Below are 20,468 nucleotides of genomic sequence, written 5' to 3'. Positions count from 1 at the left end.
GTGCGTTTGAAACCCTTCGCTCCTGTTACTTTTATAAACTAAATTCATGTCAAAAAGCGTTTTATTGCTAATGCATGAACATCATCATCGGTATCAAACAGCTGGAAGTAAAACAGTCTGCTGGAAGTAAATAATAATCGAATTTGAAGCATAAAATTTTTGCGCATACCTGAAAGATTACGAGATGATCATTCATTAACATTTTCTAATTTGTCACTAAATCTTTTTCATCTTAAACAAGGTTAACTTTAACACAACACCGCTGTTAGATAAACACTTGTTATCATAAAATTCTCAAATCGAATGAACACAATTTCACCAAATGCTTTAACCATCGATGTTGTTTTCATTGACATTTTGAAGCGACGCGAACAGATTTCAACTAAAAAAGTTGTTGATTTTGCATTGCGATTATTGTTTTGCTTTCAACTGTCTCCGGCATTTGACAGCATTCAAAACAACATATTTTTCAACTACTTGAATATATGCAAATCAAAAACCATTTTGGTTGAATCAAAAAGAAATTAGTTAAATCTACTATCGCAAAAATCAAAAAATGCGATATCGCAATTTTATGATCGAAGGGTTCTCCGTGTAGACGCAGGGTCATCCTTAACGCTATTGGATGAGTCTGTGGCCAAGAGCTAGAACTAAAAGGTAACATCGAGCCACTGACGTTAAAGTGGACTCAAAATGTTACACGAAACGAACTCGAAAGCAAACGAGTACGCTTATGGGTAAGCGGCGCGACAAAGAGAGCTTACGCTCTAAAAGGTGTACGGACTGTAAAAGATTTACAGCTCCCGAAGCAATCAGTGAATGCTAACAAATTGAAACTGCAATTTAAGCATTTAAATAACCTACCCATCGATTCATACGTAAACGCGCAACCAAAGCTATTGATTGGATTAAATCACAGTCATCTGTTAGCACCGGTTGAAAGACGTCTTGGAGGGGAAGGGGAGCCAACAGCGTTGAGGACAAAACTGGGTTGGTTGATATTCGGCAACATCTCTAGAACCGTGGAAAATGGATATATGATGATCCACGACGAAGAAAATGAAAAAATACATAAAACATTGCAAAATTACTTCACCACGGAAGACTTTGGTGTGAAACCGGTGCCAAATTTACCTCAATCGAATGACGACATCAGATGTAAGGAAATTATAAAAAACACACTCAAGTATCAAAACGGAAGGTACGAAGTCGGACTACTATGGAAAAACGACGATTTTCAGTTTCCAGAAAGTTATAATTTCGCACTGAAGCGATTATCTTCCATGGAAAGGGGCCTGAGAAGAGACGCAAATATTATGGAATGGGCAAAAGTCACATTTGAGGAATACGTAAAGAAAGGCTACGCTCGGAAGCTAACAAAAGAGGAAATTGCAACCCCGGCTCCAAGAATTTTCTACTTGCCGCACTTTGTTACTATCAACAAAAATAAAATTCCACCGAAACCACGTTTGGTGTTCGACGCAAAGGCTGAAATACAAGGAAAATCACTAAATTCGGTCCAGTGGTCAGGACTGGACCAAACAACATCTCTATTTGGAGTATTACTAAGATTTAGAGAGGGAGCGTTCGCCGTATGTGGAGACATCAAGGAAATGTTTCATCAAGTGCGAATAAGGCGAGAAGACCAACACTCTCAACGTTTTTTATGGAGGAATTGTGAGGACCGAGAACCGGATGTATACGTGATGCAAGCCATGACATTTGGCTCAACGTCATCACCAGCGTGCGCACAAGCGGTAAAAAACTACAACGCGGAACGATTCAAAAACCAGTACCCGGAAGCAGTAGAGGCCGTCACCAAGCAACACTATGTCGACGATTATATAGATAGTTTCAACGACGAAACGGAAGCCGTTCAACGAATTAATGAAGTGATGGAGATTCACGACAACGCTAAGTTCTTCATTCGGAATTTCATATCAAATAGTAAAAAGATAACGAATAGTCTCCCGGTCGATAGAGTGCAGCAAAAGGAAATCAAATGCCTTGGAGAAAGCGAGTCCGAAATTGAAAAGGTACTGGGCGTATTTTGGAATACCGAACGGGACAAACTTGGAGTCCGCATCAACTTGAATAAATTACCTAAAGATATTTTAAACAAAAATAGGCTTCCAACAAAGGCAGAGGTATTATCATGTATAATGAGCGTGTTCGACCCTTTGGGCATATTAGCTAATATAACGATTCAAGGGAAAATCTTAATGCAAAATTTGCATATAACATCCCACGATTGGAAGACGCCAATCCCGGAAAACATGCTAAAGCAGTGGGAGGATTGGATAAGCAAAATTAAAGAAGCAGAGAATATAAACGTGCCGCGATGTATTACTGACGGATGTTCCAAAGAAATAGAACTCCACACGTTCGTCGATGTCTCCGAGCAAGCATTTGCCGCTTGCATTTACGGGAAAACGGCAACCACGGTGACATTGATCGCCGCGAAAACAAGAGTGGCACCGATTAAACCGCTATCAATATCACCATTGGAGCTACAAGCAGCCGTGCTGGGTTGTAGGCTCTTATAAACTGTAAAAGACAATCTACGAGTTAAAGTCATAAATTCCACGCTATGGTCAGACTCGCAAACAGTTCTAGCTTGGATAAAAAGCGAGCAAAGGAAGTACAAGCAATTCGTGTCACACAGAATCGGTGAGATATTGGATTCAACATTTATCGAACAATGGCGTTGGGTACCATCGAATAAAAACCCAGCGGATGAGGCTACTAAACAAGTTAAAGAAAACTCTAAATGGTATAACGGACCTGAATTCCTGAAATTTCCAGAAACAGAATGGCCGATAAGCAAGTTCTCAACAACAAATGAAGAACTAAAGGAATTTATCGCACTTCACACCACAGAAGACTTCCAAATTATCAGGGAGAATGACTACTCGGACTGGTGGAGACTAATGAAAAACCTCGTTATTTTGAAAAAATTTACGGAATGGATAAAGAACAAAAACAAAGCAAACTTGATAATAGATTGCGCAACAAGAGAATTTGTTGAATACCTGCTGTATCGAAAGGCGCAATGGGAAGCGTACCCTAAGGAAATGCAGGACTTGGTGGAAAATCAACAACTAACCATTAAGAGCCCGCTATCTAAATTGATACCATACCTGGATGACTTTGGCGTCTTGCGATCGGCGAGTAGATTAAACAATGCATCAAATCAAAGGGAAGGTATGAAGATTCCGATTATATTACCTCAAAATCACCATATCGTTCTACTGTTGGTGAAGTCATGTCACGAACGATATCTTCATCGCGACACAAATGTAACATTGGATGCCTTAAATCAAAAATTCGCAATACATAATGCGAGAGCATTTATCAAAAGAGTTGAATCAGCGTGCTCGAAATGCATCAAACGAAAGGCAAAACCTCAGGAACCACGAATGGCAGTTTTAAAAGAATGGTGAACTAATCCGATATCATATCCCTTTATACATTCAGGGGTTGATTACTTCGGACCATTTGACGTCGTAATAAGGCGTTGAATGTCAAAACGAAGAAGACTTGTACTACAACGCAACTACATACGTTGCGCAACCATACGTTCAATTGTTTTACCTGTCAGAACCAAATACGATATTATATTATACAGACGATCCAAAAGCAATTCTAATACATTGCAATAATTCCTTGTTACCACCACCATATGAATCCGCAATCGTGACATTGGGATCTGATTGTAAAATAGAAACTAAGGATACTATACTACGCGCCATAATAGCAGGCGGAAACAAGCAATCGTTTACATATTTCAAACCAAAAACGGATATTGTGTGGCCGGAATCAATAAATACTACTAAAGGGTGATTTTTTAAGAGCTTGAGAACTTTTTTAAACAATAAAACGCATAAAATTTGCAAAATCTCATCGGTTCTTTATTTTAAACGTTAGATTGGTACATGACATTTACTTTTTGAAGATAATTTCATTTAAATGTTGACCGCGGCTGCGTCTTAGGTGGTCCATTCGGAAAGTCCAATTTTGGGCAACTTTTTCGAGCATTTCGGCCGGAATGGCCCGAATTTCTTCGGAAATGTTGTCTTCCAAAGCTGGAATAGTTACTGGCTTATTTCTGTAGACTTTAGACTTGACGTAGCCCCACAAAAAATAGTCTAAAGGCGTCAAATCGCATGATCTTGGTGGCCAACTTACCGGTCCATTTCTTGAGATGAATTGTTCTCCGAAGTTTTCCCTCAAAATGGCCATAGAATCGCGAGCTGTGTGGCATGTAGCGCCATCTTGTTGAAACCACATGTCAACCAAGTTCAGTTCTTCCATTTTTGGCAACAAAAAGTTTGTTAGCATCGAACGATAGCGATCGCCATTCACTGTAACGTTGCGTCCAACAGCATCTTTGAAAAAATACGGTCCAATGATTCCACCAGCGTACAAACCACACCAAACAGTGCATTTTTCGGGATGCATGGGCAGTTCTTGAACGGTTTCTGGTTGCTCTTCACTCCAAATGCGGCAATTTTGCTTATTTACGTAGCCATTCAACCAGAAATGAGCCTCATCGCTGAACAAAATTTGTCGATAAAAAAGCGGATTTTCCGAATGGACCACCTAAGACGCAGCCGCGGTCAACATTTAAATGAAATTATCTTCAAAAAGTAAATGTCATGTACCAATCTAACGTTTAAAATAAAGAACCGATGAGATTTTGCAAATTTTATGCGTTTTATTGTTTAAAAAAGTTCTCAAGCTCTTAAAAAATCACCCTTTAATTCCGACTCCAAAACAGACCTACTCGGTAGTAAAGGAAGACCGAAAAATTCGTTTGCGTACAACCTCAATGAGGACATCTTCGACGACGACGATTCCAACCAGAAAGGGATTATATCTCACCAGGGAATATCAACAATATCACTTATACTGTTGATGATAATAACACTGTTCATAATCTATCGGTACGGATACCTTAGAGTCTGGCGATGTTTAACGAGACAACGAAGCAGCCCCGAAAACGTCGAGATACCACCGAGCATTATTCGAATACCGCCTAGTTTCAACCAGCGACCCACTCGTCGAATATTGTATACCAGAGGAACCAGCAGCGATGAGGTGGCAGAGGACCAGGTTTAGAATAATAAATGTGTACCGTTATTATGAGTGTTTAAACGTTAAGGGTATTGTGCATTACTTATACAAATACATTGTCAAAAACTATGAACTAGTGTACAAGAACAATAAATTGTTAAATATTACAAATTAGGAAGAGAAACAGAAATTAACAGGTTAGTAAATCCCTAGCTTGATTTACGAAGGCGGGGATGTTGCCTTGCGTAGCAATCCTTGAAAGTGCTTACATTAGATTTCACATCTTAAGATTAGGATGCAAGAAATAGGCGATAAAAGTATTTGATTTAAACCAACGAAGGATTTGTATATCATGATTATAAGCAATAAACAGTCAGGTCAAAAGGCAACATGATATTTCATAACCGAAGATAAGGCTGCCAAGTGCATTTGAAATTAGAGAACAAGCACAGAGGGGCTTATCCCTAAGTTTATTGCCAGACAAACAGACAGACCACACAGCCTTCTCGAACCCAAACAAGCGAAGCTACGCACATAGCAAAGTGACGAAAAAGGGTCTCAAACTCGAGTAGGTAGATAGCGGCCCAGACGGCTGGAAAATATAAACTATGTTCGGTGTTTACTAAAACTAAATTGCACCGAAACAAAGATAGGGGCCGACCGGATCAGCCGCGCTCGTAAATCGAGGAACCCGATTTCCTCAGAATAGGCGGGTAAGAAATGTAAATATTCGACCCAACTGAACTATCCGTACAGGCAGTTTGGGTACAAGTAGGGTGAAAGAGAAGGTTGTAGTGTAGCATCGGATTGTAGCATCAAAATTGTATTGTAGCATCGTAAGGAAATCTGTATAAATATTAATAAATTTGTAAATAGAGTTAGTCTTAAATCAGAACCCAAAGCACAGTGTCCTCACTCTTTAAAAGTCTGAAACTACAGTTTGCGAAAGCACCATCGTGTTTGAAGTCAACAAGTCAAGTTGTCACCACCGAGAAGTCGAACCGTAAAGCTGTGGAAGGTAAGCAGTGGTGCTAGCTAAAACTATCCGAACGAGCAGTGCACTATTGTGCTATTGTGTAGAACTAACGCGTATCCCCCACTATAGGAGGTGTCGCCTAGATCACACGGTACACGAAGCTGCCAGCCTCCTTAATTAAAGTTCTCGGTTGATTTTTCATTAGGGCGTATAAGCAAGTGACAGTTTCTCTTTAATCACTCTCTCTCTTTCGATTATTGTGATGTGATTAAAAAGATTTTCTTTGATATCACTATTCTGTTTGAAAGTCGAAAGTTTCGGGTATCATTTCATGCAAAGAGTTGAGTGATAAACGTGGAAACCGTTTGGTAATTAATAGAAGAGAAAGTAAACAAAGAGAAACTGTCACTTGCTTATAGGCCCTAATGAAAAATGAACCGAGAGTTGAGCAAAATTGCTCAGCGGAACACGTGATATTATCTCATTATATAATAATCTCAATAAGATACATACATTCAATAATTTCAATTTAATACCATTCACCCATTCTATATATTCATTACTAAATAGCCATGGATGCAAAGGCATACTCAACGCCCAAGGACATACCTCAGGTGGAAGGCATGAGTGATGCCAAGAGGAAGGAATATGAGTCAATGCTGGGTGCTCAAACTAAGAACATCCAAGAACTATGCAAGGCTGCAGTTAAGTCAGACATTATAGCTCTAAGAGTTACAATGAACGATGTTAACTCGGCTATAGGTGGTGCTCAACTGGATGTTGCTGAGTTGATTGGGCAGGCTGTCAAGGTCATGCCCGACATGCTCCTTGATTTCAGCTGGGAACATGGTTACAAGTGCCTTGATGTAATGCAGCACATTATTTACTTCATTGGCCCTGAGACCAGAAAGAACAAGAAGGGCAGAGCGGCAGATGGTATCTGGCGCATAAGAGTGTCAGAAAGTATAACAGATGACATTGTGGCTGCATTGCAGACATTTGATTTTGTAGGCATTGCTCGTCCGACAACTCCTGCAACTAAGGATGAAGACGTTAAGAAGAACGAACTAATCAGAAAGCAAATAGCTGACTTCTGGAAAGCAAACATGCCATCAACATCAACAGAAAAGGCAGAAAAGGATGCAATTGAGACGCTAGGGGTGATAGTTGTGGCAACCCATAAATCACATGCTCCACCTTCAAAGGCTCCAGAAACATCAAAAAATGGTGTATTGTGCCTAACAATCAAACAGGCAACAATCATTTCATTATTTTTGTGGAACAAATTTACAACAATTGCATGTGCCAAAGGTAGTGATATCTTAACACCACTATCTGGTGCGATATTTGCACGCAGTAAAGTTGATGAGATGATGTCAAATGAGTACATCAGGAAAGTCTTCGGTACTAAATGCAAATTGTTAGATGCGATTAACAAGAGTGCACAAAATGGTGGTCAGTTTCTAATTGGATCCCGAGCTGACATAGCAGCATTGTGCGTAATTACTGCATCACAAACTATGACTAAGACGGAAGAGAGGAAAATGATAGTACAAAGAACTATCAAACAATTCATTGCACAAAATAGGGAGGCGGACATGGACCTGTTCAAGGCAATGGCACCTCATGCAACTGGAGGGATCCCTGAAGAGTGGTGCTTTGATAATTTGATTAAAACACTTGATGATTCAAAGAAGCTGTCACAGAGAAGCCTGCTATTGGCAATCAATAGTCAGGGAAACTAAGTGAGCCGTCCTCATTGTCATGGCACTCAACAGCAGATGGATTAGTATCTGTCAGCACTGGGTCATTACCTAGTGAGCATCCATCGGTTTCTGTTAAAGACGGGGTAACTGAGGAGTCTTCAGACGACATAGTGGTTGAGCCTAGAATAATTATTGTTGATGTCAAATGTGTTAGTCATAAGGAGTGTAAGATCGAAGTGAAGAGCTGTAAGGTAACTGATAAGGGGCTGTCCATAAAAGACGTCACGCTTTTTTGGACGATTTTTTACTCCCCATCCCCCCTTTGTCACAAATTGTCACAGAAGCAAAGAACCCCCACCCCCCCCTATGTCACATGTCACGAATTTAAAATAAATAAAAATCATCTCAATACATTCTCAATATGTATGACAAACCATACAAATATGAGGGAAAAATCGATTTATTACATGCTGTCATTAGAATAAAAAATATCCCTAAAACTACAAAATCATCGGAATTATCAATTATATAAATTAACAGAAGTATTTGGTTGGAATTGATGAAACATTTAAATCATCTGTTTTATTCCTCCTAGGGGTACACAGATATATTAATGTTTTAGGTAAAGAATAATATTTCCTTAGTGTAGCATACAGGGCTGAGAAAATAAAGACCAAAACCTCATCAAAACGAGATCACTGACGGAGAATCTTCAAGATCAGTTGATCAGTAATTTTAAATCACATCGATCAATATCGGTACTGATCTTCCGTCACACAATGGGTAGTGATTTTGAGCTAAACTGATTCTTGATTTATGTAAGTTCAATCATTGGATGATTCGATAAGCTTTGATGTTGGTGGAGGAAAATCACATATGATCAAGATAAGATATGACATGATCTACGTCTGAAATCGTTGATCTCCCGCCCTTTTTCAAATGGAGTACAATTGAATAAACAGCATCAGAATCAGATAAGAGAAATTCTTGTGATATACTATTATCAATGCTAGAAAATCAAATTACTGAAAAAATAGTCAGTGCATAACTTAAGTTAAACCGCTTGAAGGCATCTTTTTCTTTTTTACTCATATTAGGCAAAATTTATTAATTTCGCTAATTTACTCGCTCCTCCGTGCACTTTTGCTGATCACAACAGAAATGATTTTCTGCATAATTCATTTCCGAATTTACAAGAAGAAGCTTTTACATCAACAAATACACGTTTTCCTATAGAATGTTAACGTTTATTGTGGAGATTTTTTCAGGAAATAGGGCAAAGCAGCAGTATAATTAGGTATTTCAAAAATGCGCTCATTGAAAATATTGGACGTCACATTCCAAAAACCTCCCCCCCTTCCCCTCTGTCACAAAAGGTCACGTTTTCTGAAACACCCCCCTCCCCCTTGCGGCGTGACGTCTTTTATGGACAGCCCCTAAGTTAACTCATGTTAAATGCAAAAAGGCGGTAGATTGCAAATGGTGACAGCGGTGCTGGCCGGAAGTGGCAAGGATACGCCAGGAGTACGGGAGAGGAATTCGAAATTGAGGATGTTGGGCGAAGCAGTATTAGTATGGTGAGTCTCCATTATTTTTCTGATTTGTTTAACTCGCGCTCACAATGACCAATATTATTTTTCTAACTCCATTACACACAATCCATCAACTGGTAACCGATATCAGAACTTTTTCTCATGCCTACAGCGGGTTTCTAGAACAGTTATATATATTCCGTTGTTGATTCATTTGGCAAGCAATAATTTTGTTCAAGTTTCCTTGAAAACTGCGGACGTATAGATTACGCTCACAGTTGATTTGTTTACGTTTTGACCACGGTCAATACGAGCGCATGTGTTGAAGAGAAAAAAAAATTAAAAACAACACCGCGATAATACTTACAAAAGTGGCCATACTAGCATGAAGGCCTAAGTTTTTTTTTGCCTTCTTTGAAGAGACACGAATATCACGACCAGCTGAACAGTTAGCACTGGTGTAATGATTATAAGGTCAAGGTGACCAACCGAACCTCACGCGTACGAGCGAAGGAATCGGTAATTTGACGCATCATTTTGCGAATAAGAAAAAGTAGCCGTACTTCAACTGATATAACAAAGCAAGGCAGCGAGTTAGGCACCAGGAGTGCATGCCACGAGGTATATATATTTAAAACGGTGGTGAACCAACCCGTATGGGCGGAGCCTACCGAAAAATGCGTTGCTAGGCGACACACCAAAACAATCGCGGCCATATTTGCGGCTAAAAGCCTGGCAACTGAAATAAGAACAGAGTATGGGAAAAAGAAGCGGTATATGACAATAATAACAATAAACCGACATTGACTTTGAGTATGGTATGACTCACGCGGGGTGAGCAATAACGATCACCCGCAAACGAAGGGAAATATTGCTAGATGTTTACAACGAAAAATGTATTGAGCCAAATTAACGAAGACGTTCGCAGATGTCAAGACTAGAAGAAATAGGCGAGTATATTGCACACGAATACGAGAATTTATACAAAAATAAGACAAGAGCAAGATCATTACAAGGGATCCTAACCAAGAAGGAAACACTTAAGGAAGCCTTCGCCGAATTCGAACAACTGATCGAAGGTTACGAATTTCGGGTCTCAGTAAGTGAATGGAACAAACTAACAGACCTTTATAACGTCGTGCGAACAAAATATGAGGTAGCATCGAAAATCCTAAGCGAATCAATCGTTATAGAAACCAAACAAGATCGTCCTACCGGGCGGCACAGAAGTATATCGGAAACTGGGAGTACAAAACATAACATATCACAGCGTCAAAGAGTGCATTCAGCTATTGAGAATAACAACGATTACGAAGAGTCCCTAAAGCCAGGATCAAAAGCGTACAATACCAATAATTCAAATAACAACATGACCCTCCCTGGCGGAACATATCGGTTCCCAAAAACCGAGGCCATTCAGTGCATACCGGATGGGTCATTCAATGAGCTTAATGCGTTCCTATATCACATAGAGCATTTTGCGGATGAGATACCGGAAGGTATGCCGCACAATGAGGTAATTTATGTCGTTTTATTGAAACTTAAGGGAAAAGCGGCAAACAGCATATTAAAAATCAGAGCCGAAACTTGGCCGAAGACAAAAGCAAATTTAGTAAGAGAATTCGGTGAGGTGATTAAAATCGAAAATGTGTTAGCAGATATGGAGACTGTAGAAAACTACCAAGAAGAACGTGATAAAGGCATAGTGGAATTACGATTAATGCAGTTAGAAGATCTATATATTAAATTCTGCGATGTCAGAGTGAAAATAGAAGTAATTCTGGATGATGTTGACACCATTTTCGGAACTAGCAAAGGGACTAATTCAGAAACCAATGCGTGGGAGACTCCGCTTCCTGGAGCCGAAGCTTTTAGTTCGCGCCAGGATTTTCGGAAACACCTGCCAACATGCGACCCGCTGTTGGGCTCCTTTTGCACATTCTTACGAGGAAGACGCGGAACCGTTGGGCACTCAGAACACTTGGAACATGGATTCTATTGATAAGTTTTGGCACACCGCAGCGGAGCTACTCGGGATGGCTATGGCTTGGGTTGTCTACGGCTTTAAGCTGTGTTCCCAATGGGCAGATACTTCTGATCCACTTCTGGGTAGCATTGCAGCACTCGGCATCACATTTGTTTTATGTCGGATGGGAGCTGCGGCGGCGCGTAGATACTTCAGTAGGGCACGCCCTAATGTTGTTTATGATCCAATGGCTGTCATCCATAGCCACCCTGGTGGACCACCTAGCGTTTCCGCTGTACGTGATGTTGGCGTTGAGGTTCAGATCCCACTTCGTGGTGGTGGACACACTCGTCCTGTGGAATTACGTTTTACAAGAACCATTGATAGCAACCCTGATGTTAACTACCGTTGCATTAGTGATCTTCTCCATGCACGGTGCCTTGAGCTGGAAAACCTCTCCGGATTTGTGGAGGAATGGCTTACGGACATCGAAACAGCACATAGTTCTTGGCTTATACTTTGTGACCTTGTACATGCTCTCCGCGCTTCTGGAATCAATTTCGATGCCCATAGCGGCATCGGTTTTGTTCCTCGGGGGCGTAATCATAGGATCAATAATGAGGATGGTGCCGGAAGCTCATCTGGAACTCCTGCCTGTAGCGGGGGAGGAAGTGCCAGATTGCCTCGAAGAGGAGTACACAATTCTCCCCGAGGGATTGTTAGGCACGTACGGCAACCATGGCATTGAATTTATCAATTACACTGATGCTAGCAAAGTATCCTCAGGAGTGTTGGTTTATACAACATGCTTGGGGTTATGTTTAATGAATCCGACGTTGGGGATTGTAGCAATGCTTGCTTGCTGGTTTTTTAATGTGCCAACATGGTTTCCGAGGATGTTCAAAGTTGTAGGCCAACGATCAGTTAACGATCTATTATCCATGCCCCAGTTGCAAGAACCAACATTGAGTGATGATGATTCCTTTGGTTATTTGCCAGATGGAATATACCAAGTTGTGGCGAAGAACTTTTGGGGAACCAAACATATAGGATCCGGTTCGAAGGACCAGAAAATGTTTACGCATTTAGATTCTGGTCGGCACTGCACTCGCGAATGGGAAGCTATCGGAAATACTAATTTAGATATTAACCAGAAAACACTTCGTATTGTGGACTGTATGATGCATATATTTTCACCGATCGGTGGTTGATACTCTACTGACTTGATTAATTGCTCTGTCTGAGCGAGGCTGGCGTGATCCTCATGGTTCACTTCTATTATAAACTTATCACAATAGGTAAAGTGGGTATAGTGACGGATTGATCTAAATTGCTACTGCAAATTCAATGCTTGCAGATAAATACGTAACAGAGACTTTAAGACAAAACCCGAGAGAATCTTATAAGTCATACAAAAAACGCGTAATGAAAATAAAAGAACACATAGACCTATATAATGAAGGCGCCCAAGGAAACAACGCATTAGATAAGAATTTGAGGTTGCATTGCATAGCAGGCCTGAGAAATGATGATCTCATGAGAACGGCCCAAGGACAAAGAAACATGGCTCTGGGAGAATTACTAGACTTTCTCGAAGAGCAACACGTAGAATGTGAGCGGTTACTAGACCTAGGAGAGAGACTGAGATGCATGGAAATCTCTGGCTCACGGAACGGCAATAGGCAAACAAGAAACCCCAGAGAAAGGAACAGCTTTAACAATACGAATACTACAGCAGACAGCGGTATGAGGCAAAATTACAGGTACCCGCAAGGAGGAGGATTCAGAAACCCACGTGGAGATAGGGGTGCAGCACATCAGACAAGGGTCATGAGATGCAACCAGGAGCCTACTACATCTCGGCAATATAATGCATTAAGCGGTGGGTCCAACCAGAGGCATTATGGCGAATCACACCAGGCATTCCGACAAGAACCGTGTAACCAACTAACAAGAAGAGATTATGAGAGAGAAGATCAACAACGACCAAGTGCTCGAATGTATGGACACCAACCACAAAATACCCATACACAAAGCAGAGACCGGAGCGCTCGTACCGACAGGAACGCCAAAACAATCGAGATAGCAACTGTAACAACTACAACAATTATAGAAAAAACTAAACAAGTGGTCATTCGAGTGGATAGAGGACCGAACACCCCATGACATTATTCAAAAGCAAGACTTACAAAAGAATAGATGTGTACTTCAAAGATCTATTTCACAGTTGAGAAATCAAGTCGGGCAAATCACAGATATGATGCTAGAAATGAGACAGCAAGAGGCGGCCAAGACGAATCTCGGGTCAGTAAATCAAAAACGCATCCGAGAAGAAAGGAAGTCAGGAACCACAAGTCAAGTAATGATTAGAAATTGGTTCAATGCATATGAGATTGAATTGAGGTCCACAGCTAACCCATATATAAGAAAGAAATTTCTAATCGATACGGGGGCCAGTTCCAACTTAATCAGTAGAAAATGTGCAGAGGAAATAGGCTATGGTAAGATAAACGGACAAGAGCGAATACGTTATGCGGGGGTGGTAAACATCCCGCGGGTAAGTCTAGGTACAACCGAGGCAGAATTTATAATCCAAGACGTAAATCTAAAAGTGAAATTTGACGTAGTCGAAGAATTGGGGTTCGATGGAATCCTCGGAATGGAATTCATAAATAGATACGTCACGAGTTTGGATAACAAAAATGGGATAATATGCATGCAAGAAGAACCTATAGAATTCAGCACGAAGGTGAGACCTTGCCCAAGAGGATCATTATATTTAGGGTGTACATTATTTGGCCGAATTTTGTTTGGCATAAATTTGTTTGGCATAAAGTTGACTGGCATAACTTTTGATTGGCATAAATTTGTTTGGCATAATGTCTTTTGACATAAAATAAAAAGACATACTGTTTCATTTGGCATAACTGTTGTTTGGCATAATTTTCATCTGGCATAATTTCAATTGTGCATATTTTCTTTAGATATTCTATTTATTCTGGGAGTATTTCCGATCAGTGCTCGATTCTTACTCTCGATTTTTAAGTGAATATCTTTGTTATGTGTCTATCAATGTGGCGCAGCCACATAAACGAAGCCAAGGAGGCTCGGTGGCACTCAGCCACCGAGGCGACGTCGGCTGAGTCGGCCGCCGACCCGCCGTCGGAAGCGGCGGCCCCCGCACACAAACCTGTAATCCACTCGTTTGCCCGGTCTATTTAAAGCTAGGAGCTATCCCTTGGCCTCGCATTAAAAAACCGCAAGGCGGCGAAGCCGCCTTTAGCATTTATTTTCTAGTTTTAGACCACCACGAGGACAAGGCAACATCGGCGGCGCCAAGCCGCCGAGGTAACGCAGTCCGAGTCGTCCAATCACTAATCGGAAAACCTATAATCCAAGTGTTTCAGGCCGTTATGTATTTCAACCTTTTAATTACTCCCAGAATAAAACGAATCAACAGAAAGAATGCACAATTGAAATCATGCCAAATGAAAATTATGCCAAATGAAACAGTATATATTTTTTATTTTATGCCAAACGACATTATGCCAAATAAATATATGCCAAACAAAAGTTATGCCAAACAAAGTTATGCCAAACAAAATTCGGCCAAATAACGTACACCCTTATATTTAGTACAGGATAAAGAGCCCACGCAGGAGAGGGTACACAGACAAACGCCAACGGGCACTAATATACAAACAGAGATACGGCTAGACGAGCTAAATATGGGAAAAATATTAGACGAACATAAAAAGGAGCTGCCCCACAGCACAACTAAATCAGACAACAACTGGGAAATAGAAAAATCTCCAAGTAGATATAAGACAACCGAAAAACATATTAAAACGGATGCAAAGAGTGGCAAAAATGAAGTAATTATCGTAAATGCTGAAGTCTTAGAGGGCAGTTTAGCAAAGCATAATAAATATGCAGTGAATAAAAATGATAACATTAATGCATCGCATCAGAGCAATTATGAGTTATACAAAAACGACGATGGTTCGGATAGTATGCTCTCCGGTGGGACTAATATTACTTATGAAGAAGAAAAAGATTTTATAGGCGGAGAGTGTGACGAAGAAGATAAATGTTTCCTTGATTTAGATACAAATCAAGACGTAATTCTCACGGAAAATAGAAGATACGGTCAAATAACTGGTCGAGACCGAACGGAAAAAGTATTAGAATCACTAAATATGAATCATTTAAAATAAGAAAAATTTATGGATATAGAGAAAATTATGGCATCATATAGCGATGTATTCTATCTGAAGGGGGATAAATTAACTATCACTGATGCGGCAGTGCACGAAATTGAGACCACGTCAAACGTGCCTATCAACAAACGGCAATACAGATTTCCGGAAGCTACAAAGAAACATATTAATGAAAAAATTGAACAAATGCGTAGACAAGGTATCATAAGGCCTAGCAAAAGTCCGTGGAATGCACCAGTCCTATGTGTTCCCAAGAAGGACGATGAATTTGGTAACAAGAAATACAGAATCGTGATCGACTTCAGGGCTTTAAATTTAATTACGAAGCCATTTGTATACCCAATTCCACTAATTGATGAGATTCTAGATAATCTTGGAAACAGTAAATATTTGTCTACCTTGGATTTAAAATCAGGGTTTAGCAAGTACCAATTAACTCAAAAGATGCAGCCAAGACAGCGTTCTCAACTCCAAAAGGGCACTCTGAATTTACAAGAATGCCTATGGGCCTGCGTAACAGCCCATCGACGTTCCAAAGATTAATGAATACGGTACTTTATGAGATAGAAGGGGTTAAAGCAATCGTCTATCTGGATGATATAATTGTTTTCGGTGTTACTATGGAAGAACACAACGAAAACTTACAAAAAGTTTTAGAGGCTCTCCGTCGACATAATCTAAAAGTCGAGCCAGGTAAATGCCAAATTTTGCAAAATGAAATAAAGTATTTAGGACATGTAATTGACAAAGAAGGAATTCGTCCGATGGAGGACAATATAAAAACAATAAAGGAGATGGCGGCACCAAAAACAGTCAAAGGTGTTCGGTCATTTTTAGGAACGGTAAATTTCTATGAAAAATCCATACCTCACATCGCAGAGAAACGTAAACCATTGAACGATCTCTTGCGAAAGAATGTTAAGTTTACTTGGACAGAAGAGTGTCAAGAATCTTTTGAGGAATTGCGGAATTTTTTAAATTCTGACACACTGTTAGTTAGACCGAACTATAAAGATACGTTCGTGATCCCGATAGATGCAAGCGAGTACGCTATTGGAGCAGTACTCTCTAATGAAAAATCGATCGACAGGCCTATTTCGAATGCAAGCAGAGGTCTAGTAGGTGCTGAAAGAAAGTACCATACGATTGAAAAAGAGTTGTTAGCCATCGTATGGGCAGTGAACCGCTTCAAACATTTCATTTATAATCAGAGATTTATTGTATACACTGATCATAGACCGCTGATTTCAATATGGCATTTAAAAGAAACTTCGCCTACGCTAACGCGTCCACATCTGAAACTTCAAGGGTTGGAAATGAACATTCGCTATAAACAAGGCAAAGACAATGTTGTGGCAGACTTTTTATCCAGACTGCCCGAACAGACCGAGTCCTTACACCCTATTTCAATAGTCACTAGACAGCAAAAGCGTCAACAGCAGCAAGCAGAAAAAAATGAACTTGCGAAGCGGAAAGACGCGGAAAATAAAACAACTTCCCCAAAACAACTGAAAGACGAATCAGGCAGGTTACGTTATTTAAAAATAAACAAAAGACAGAATGGAATCCGCACATGGACGGATTAGAAAACATCGATTTTGGATGGGCCGAGAAGGAAGATTTGGGAGCACTCTCATATTTCGAAGAATATGAAATATGCATAAATAACAATGACATCAAATTTGATCTGCTGAAATTTTCAAAACAAAAAAGTAGCGAAAGTGATTTTGATGGTACTTTCATAATAGTAAACAGTAGATCAGCATATAAAGAACTAGCCGAGCTGATACACTTACCACACGGTTTAAAAGACTACCTGAATGGAAGAGTATTTTCAATTCCAGATCGTAAAATATGGGGATTGGTTCTAAATGGCTCGAGTAGATCAATAACCGATACAAGAATTCTAATAGATGGGTTAGTAGATGCATTCACTAACTGCCCTGAAGACATGAAAATTGCAAAGAACATGCTAATTATTTCTTTCCGAAACATGCAGAAAACCCCTGAGGCAAATGTGTTGAGATTTATTGCCGAGAAATTTGATAAAATTTTCACACTATATGCACCGTAAAAAGACAGGATGTGGGTACCAGAAAAAGACCGCGAAACTACATTGAAAGAATTCCACGATGCTCCTCTAGGTGGACATGTTGGAAGCAAACGAATGTTGAAAAGAATGAGTCCACTATTCCATTGGACTAATATGCGGAAAGACATTGAAAATTACGTTAAACAATGTAGCTCGTGCCAGAAAAACAAAATCGGTCGAGCGAACAAAATTCCAATGAGAATCACCACGACATCGTCCGAACCGTTCGAGAAATTGTATATGGACATAGTGGTATTACCTGAGTCAGAATGGGAGAACAGATACGGACTTGTTATGCAAGACGATCTGACTAGATATTTAATTGTAGCACCGATGGAAAATCAAGAGAGTGCCACGGTCGCGCAATCTTTCGTGAATAATTATATATGTAAATATGGAACACCCGCCGAATTGGTAACCGATAATGGAACCAGCTTTGTTAGTTCTCTTATGAAAAACGTATGTTAAATTTTAAAAATTAATGAAAATACTACAAGTACATATCATCCACAAGCAAACTTGGTGGAACGATCGAATAGGGAATTGAAAACCTATTTAAGACAATACGTTGGTAACGAACCGAAAACATGGGATCAATTACTCCCATTCTTCAGTTTCGAATATAATACCATTGTAAATTCCTCAACGGGTTATACACCGTTTGAATTATTATACGGAAGACGGGCGAACATCCCAAACTCCGTCTACAAATACGATAATGATGGTCTCTACTATGAAGACTACGTCAATGAAATGCGATCTACATTTAAACGACTTCATCACCAAGCCCGGGAGAATCTAATTGCGTCTGAACAAAAACGCAAAGAATTATATGATAAAAACTCCAACGAATGGCAACCAATGTGGGGAGACTTAGTACTAGTAAAAGCCAATCCCACAGGCGCAGGACAAAAGTTACAATCACTTTGGAGAGGACCGTATGAAGTAGTCGCTCTTCCTAGTGAGCAAACAACAACTATAAAAAATGGGAATAGACTAGAAAAGGTTCACAATAACCGATTGAAAAAGTATACGGATTGAGAGACTGAATCTTACCACAGAATATTGAGATAATTAAGAAATTATCAAAGAAACATTAGAAACGTAACAAAAGGATTCAAAATATATACAAAGTAATACACGAAAATAAACATATTGTATTAAGAGTTTCATCGGAAAACTAAATATAAAGGAATAATATTAAAAATATAAGGGAAACTGAAATCCTGAGAGTAATTGAAATAAAGAAAAATTGGATACAGTTATAAAATAAATTAACAGCAAACATCATACAATGATACGTTGACATAAGAATTCAACGAAAAACTTAGAACCACAGCGTGAGGAAAACAATGGATAAGATAAAAACATGAAAAATATACCAAGAAGGGAAAAATATCAGCGAAATATGTAAGATGAAAGTCGAAATGAATCAATTCGAACACGAGAAAAAAACATGAATTCGAGCAGAAGGATATTAAAACTCTTAAGAGGGTAATAAGAGGGGGTCAATAAGAAATAAAATTTTACTTATGCAGTGAAACGAACACAATGAAAACAAATGGACACCAAACGAAGAAAGAAAAATAAGGTGAAACTGATGATTATAAACTGATGATGATAAAGATACATCAGAGGGACAATAAAGCAATAGGTTACATTGTCGAAGATGATATATAATGGGGGGAAAACATATGAAGAAGGAAAAAAGAGAGTATACTTAAAGAAACTCAAACATATAGTTGAAGTAATACAAAGTGGAAATAAACTATGGGAAAATATGGGATTCTAATGAAAATTCAAATATATTATAAACATGGGAATGATGTCATACACAGCAATACCGTGCTGGTCAGAAGAAAAAAAATATGTTAAATTCAAGATGAAGATTATAGCTGTGAGCAAAATGTGTTCTTGGGAGTAAGCTATAATGCTACGAATTAAAATGAACTGGGGAAAAGTTACAATGCGTTTAGAAAAGAAGAGTACATTACACAAGAGAGGTAAACATAATGGCATGAAATACGGAAATAATGTTATAAATAAGGAGAATTTATATGGGGAAATAAGATGGTTTATCATTAAATAACATAAAACTAACACTGAAAATATACTAAAACAAAAATACTTCGAACTAAAAAGAAAATAGGGATGAGATACGACGGATACGACAAGAAAAGATAAGACACAAGCGGACGACTATCAAAATGAGGCTGGCCAGCACATAATTTCTATCTAATGTATGCATTTATGCAATGATCTTAATATGAGTGATTAAGTGTGTGTGGACAAGGGGATCGCGACCACGGAATGAAAAAAATAAGAGATGCGTACTATATGAATGAATTAAGGATTTCTAAAGTACAAATTACGCACTCAAATTAAGATGTCGAAAAAAATACGGATACGACAATATGGACATATAATAACTTTTACATGAAACACAATGAAAGATACAACAAATAATTAACATAATATATACCAAAGAATTTATGGAGGATTTAAAAAAAAATACATATATATGAAAACTCTGTCACTAACAACCTAATATTGGAATCCTAAAGAAACAGAGAGATAGGAATTGGCAGCATAAAACGGAATAGTTCGGAAACAAAACGAACACCAAAAAGCAGCACATCGGTGATCTAAACATAACAAACATTTTTTTAAGGCAACACGTTCAGCACGGAATTAGAATCTAAATTACTTCATGGGTTACTGTTATTATTGGAAAAATATTAAAACCCAGATTTGAGTCTATTTTTAGAAAGGAAAAACCAGGTACGCGCACCAAAAGAACCAGCTCAGAAGAGAAGCTGCGGCATGGACATTACACAACCGACTAGTTTAGAAGCGATTTCAATAATTGAACGGAAGGACGACTTCTCAAGCTATGGAGG

Source organism: Malaya genurostris, chromosome 2 (assembly GCF_030247185.1).
Source record: "Malaya genurostris strain Urasoe2022 chromosome 2, Malgen_1.1, whole genome shotgun sequence".
Lineage (NCBI taxonomy): Eukaryota > Metazoa > Arthropoda > Insecta > Diptera > Culicidae > Malaya > Malaya genurostris.
This window is presented reverse-complemented; position numbering follows the sequence as displayed.